This window comes from Berghia stephanieae, chromosome 11, assembly GCF_034508935.2.
Source record: "Berghia stephanieae isolate SIO BIC M18660-M18661 chromosome 11, UCSD_Bste_1.3, whole genome shotgun sequence".
In the NCBI taxonomy this organism is placed as follows: domain Eukaryota; kingdom Metazoa; phylum Mollusca; class Gastropoda; order Nudibranchia; family Aeolidiidae; genus Berghia; species Berghia stephanieae.
In genome coordinates, this window is record NC_088370.1 from 2573141 (window position 1) to 2578140 (window position 5000).

Consider the following 5000-nt stretch of genomic DNA (forward strand, 5'->3'; position numbering starts at 1 on the left):
AAACGTATTGAATAAACAAACAAAACAACAATAACAAAAGAAACAAAACAAAAACAAAAACTCAACAAAACATTAGAACATTTAATTCATATATAGGGCTATATTCACTAAACGTGCTCAAAGTGCTTTTGAAGGTCTGAGGTTCGATTCCCAGTCGAGGTCGACTGACTATTTGGGATGGATTTTTTTTCTTGGATTTTTCGTTCTTGCTTTGTCTGGCAGCTTTCACACACACTTGTAGCCATCATCATCATCATCATCATCATCATCATCATTGCCTTTTTCACCCTGGGTCAGAGTACAGTTGTCAGGGTACAGGCCACAGACAAACAGTTTCCATCCTTCTCTATCCCGAGCTAACTTTTTAATCTCATTCCAGGTCTGACCACTTCTTTGTATATCAGCTTCTTTAATTCTTCTCCATGTTCCTCGTGGCCTTCCCCTTGATCTTCTGCCCTGAGGGTTCCAGTCCAATACTTTCTTTGTTATAGTGGAGTCATTCTTTCTAAGCGTGTGTCCAATCCACCTCCATCGTCTTCTTCCTATTTCCTCTCCCACTTGTTTCTGCTGTGTTCTTTTCCATACTTCTTCATTTTTTATTCTATCCATCCATTTTATTCTGAGTAGCATCCATCACCGCCAAGAAATTTTTATTCTCTATTGTCTTCTGGCACTTTCCTATTCACTTCATCTCTTGTTGTTATCAACATAACAAGTGCCTGCTCCTCTCACTTTTTTTCTGTATTAAACATTCACCCCAAATACCGAATATTATTAAATGTCTCAATTGTTTCTATGTTATATGTTTGTGTTGAGAATATTAGCTATTAAACTTAATTGCTGGTCAACTAACTTCGCGGAGGATGTGTGGGTTGGACCCGCGATCTCATGTAGTCGGGAAGAGAGGAGAGAGAGAGAGAGAGAGAGAGAGAGAGAGAGAGAGAGAGAGAGAGAGAGAGAGAGAGCTCTAATAATGACTAGGGTTAGAGACGATCTTTTTTTTGATCGTGGATAGCTCAAACGGTAGAGTCACGCTCTTCCAGGCCAGGCGGAGTGGTCGTACCAGTAAGGTCGCGGATTCAAACCCCCATCACCGCCGCGAAGTATCTATTTCTCTATTGTCTTCTGGCATCCTACCCACTTCATCTCTTGTTGTTATACACACTTGTTCAGATCTTTATAAAGAGACATGACGCTTGTTCGGTGATATTACAAACAAAAAAAAAATTCTGACAAAGACAATGCTATGAACGGCCGGGTACTCATTTTACACCCGAGTATGGGTGAGAGAATGTGAGTAAAGAGCCTTTTTTCTAAGGACTCAACTATGCACCGATCAGAGCGGGCCGCGAACCATGGACCTTACGCTTCGAAGGCAAGTATTAATACCACTTGACCACAGCCACACAATACGTAAGAAATTAACATGAATATGTTGTATTTATCTCCAATATTTATTTATTTATTTATCTATCCATCCATCCATCTATCTATCTATCTATCTATCTATCTATCTATCTATCTATCTATCTATCTATCTATCTATCTATCTATCTATCTATCTATCTATCTATCTTTTTATCTATCTATCTATCTATCTATCTATCTATCTATCTATCTATCTATCTATCTATCTATCTATCTATCTATCTATCTATCTATCTATCTATCTATCTATCCATCTATCTATCTATCTATCTATCTATCTATCTATCTATCTATCTATCTATCTATCTATCTATCTATCTATCTATCTATCTATCTATCTGTTTATCTCTCTCTCTCTATCTATGTATTTATCTATCTTTATTTATTTATTTATTTATTTAATCCTCTACTTTTTCTTTTCTTTTCCTATATTTTTCTTCTCACCAACAGCTTGAGATGATAGCAACATCAAAGCAGCCAAAGGTCACGGTCAGAGAGTTGACCCGGAAGTTATCGATGACGGAATCGGAACTGGCCAAGTGGCAAAGCCTCCGATTGGACGAGACGTACAAATCGGCAGACAAGCCGCTGACGGATGCTGACGTCACTTTGTCCTTCCTCAGAGACTCGTTTTTCCATTTTATTTGTAACAGAGACGATTGCCTACGTCATTTCCGGCAATAGTGGAAATTTTCCGATACTCGGATACCCAGATGTGTAAAATCCGTAAAACGGTATCGGAATCGAAGGATTTCAATCGATTATTTAAGAAGGAAACCGGTTGATGGATTTACATAAATTTCACGTCATCTTTGATATGTTAATATATAGAAGGAATGAATGCAGTTGACGTCACTCAGCTCGTTGTTATCGTTTTTAGACAGTCAAATGAGTAGTTCTCACTAAATTCTATCGATCAGACTATAAAAGTTCAAGGTTACACGACATATATATATATATATATATATATATATATATATATATATATATATATATATATATTATTTAAAATATTTACCACAATGTTTGGGGCAGTCTACATCAATGTTTCAGGCTTAATTTGCCATCTTCAGGACAACAAAACAACTTAGTCCTGAAGGTGGCAAATTAAGCCTGAAACATTGATGTAGACTGCCCCAAACATTGTGGTAAATATTTTAAATAATAATTCGCTCCATTACTACATGCCGAGCACTTTTCGTACCATATTTGTATCAAACACGATTCAATATATATATATATATATTTTTTTTTTTTTTAATTTTATTTTTTTTTTTGGTGCCTGATATCCGACTGGCGAATGTTGTGAGTATTTTAGCTAAAAGCACATCATCAACAGAATCTATGACATTTGGATTATCTGAAAGAATTACAATTTGCAACCCATGGCCTCAGAGCGGTAATTTGTCAACAGTTTGTTGTCAAAAACGTGAGACTTGGGCTACTAAAAGGCTGTGTTTTATTTTAAACTGAAAGAAAAAGACAACAAAATTTCACAATGGGAAGCAGAAGTCGTGACGTCACATCTTATTGTGTTCCGGTTCCAAAGTGTGATGGAACCAGCTTTCCTTCGGACTAACAATGAATAGGTTCTTCTTCTTCTTCTAGGTTCCATGCCTGGTCCAGGCTTCGGATACTGCATGAATTATCTCTCTCCATTCCTCCCTGTCTCTTGCTTTTTTAAACAGCTCTTGGATTGTTAGGTTGGTGAAGCCCTTCAGTTGGTCTATGAGTGTTTTTCTTTGTCTCCCCCGGGCGCGTTTACCAGGTATTTTTCCACAACTTGCCAGGTATTCATTCTTATCTTTCCTTACTATGTGTCCGAAAAAGGATAGTTGTCGATCCGCTATTAAGGGCATTAGTTTCCTTTGTTGGTATGTTTGTTTTAGCACTTCTTCGTTCGTTTTGTGTGCAGTATACGATATTCTCTGCATCCTTCTTAAGCACCACATTTCAAAAGCTTCAATGTTCTTTTGTGTTTCTGTATTTGTAGTCCAGCTTTCGCATCCGTATAACAAGATTGGCCACACGTAGCACTTCAAGACTCGGAATCTAATCCCGGACGACATCTGCTTGTTTTTCAAAATGTTTCCCAGGTCCATGAAGGCCTGTTTGGCTTGAGTTATTCTTGCTCGTATGTCTCGGTTACATCTTCCATCTGTTGTCACTATTGAACCTAGGTATTTAAAACTTTCTACGTTGGTAAGTTGCTCGCCGTGAATCGTTATATTGCAGGTGTTGTTGTTTTCGGGTTTTTCTGTATTACCATGCATTCCGTTTTGGTGATATTCACTTCCATTCCCTTGGCTTCACTATCTACTACCACTTTGTCAACAATCTTTTGAAGTTGGATTTCTGATGTTGCAATGAGTACCGTATCGTCTGCGTATCTTATATTATTTATGTTGTGACCTCCTACTTTTATTCCCTCCATATTAGTTATGCCCCTCATGATTGTTTCTTGGTATAGATTAAACAGATCTGGTGAGGCAACACACCCTTGACGGACTCCTTTCTTAATAGGAATGTAATTTCCTGTAGAGTTTCCGATTTTGATAAGTGCCTGCAGGGTGTAGTATAATGTTTGCATGAGTCTGAGGTCTTTCTCATCAGTGCAGTTGTTTTAGTATTTCTTCGTGGCGTACTCTATCAAAAGCTTTTTGTAGTCGACAAAACAGAGGTATAGTGGGGTCTGAACCTGTATAGCTCTTTCACTTAAAACACGGAGGAGGTATATTGCGTTCCTTGTCCCTCTGTCAGGTTGGAATCCATATTGTTCTTCTGCGATTTCGGGGTTAATCTTATTCCTTAGCCTGTTGATAATTATACGCAACAGTATTTTGTTGATGTGGCTTATTAAACTTATAGTTCTAAAATTTTTGCATCTGACTGCACCTGCTTTTTTGGTATTGCTATGAAAATAGAGTTACAGAGATCTTCTGGAATTTTCCCAGTGTTGTATATATTGTTGAATAATATGTGAAGTTCATCAATTGCTAGATCTCCTAGGCTTTTTAATACCTCTACAGATATTTCATCAGGGCCTGTTGATGACATGTTCAATTTCACTTTTGGTGATGTTTGGTCCGCTTAATGGTTCTTTGAATTTCAGTGGTGGTTCATTTCTATTTGGATCATTGTACAGTTCGCCTATGTATTCTACCCATCCGCTTTCTATATGTTGTTCTTCAAATAGCAGTTCCCCTTGTTTGTTTTGGATACAACTTCCTGCTGCTTTGCTTTTCCTTTTCCCTGATAGTTCTTTTATTCTTTGGTGAGCTTGTTGGGGGTTGGGTTTGTATTCTCTTTCGATTTCGCAGCATTTCCAGTCTAGATAGTTCTCGTGTGCCTCGATGCATTTGGATTTAATGTGGTTGTTCAATGTTTGGTATTCTGCAGACCCTCTGTTGCATTTTTGTCTTTCTTCAAATAGGTTTAGAATTTCATTTGTCATCCATTCCTTTTTGCTGTTTATTTGAGCTATTGGTAAATGCTTTTCTGCAGTTGCTTTGACACACTTTTGGAATATATCAAATTGTTTTTCACATTTTTCGTTATCAGGTTCACTTTGG

The 5000-nt window shown here is 37.5% G+C and overlaps 1 pseudogene; it reads left to right on the plus strand.

The window, feature by feature from the left end:
- The first annotated feature begins 1327 nt into the window (after window positions 1-1327).
- Window positions 1328-2351, plus strand: LOC144957144 (uncharacterized; annotated as a pseudogene).
- The last annotated feature ends 2649 nt before the right edge of the window (window positions 2352-5000 follow it).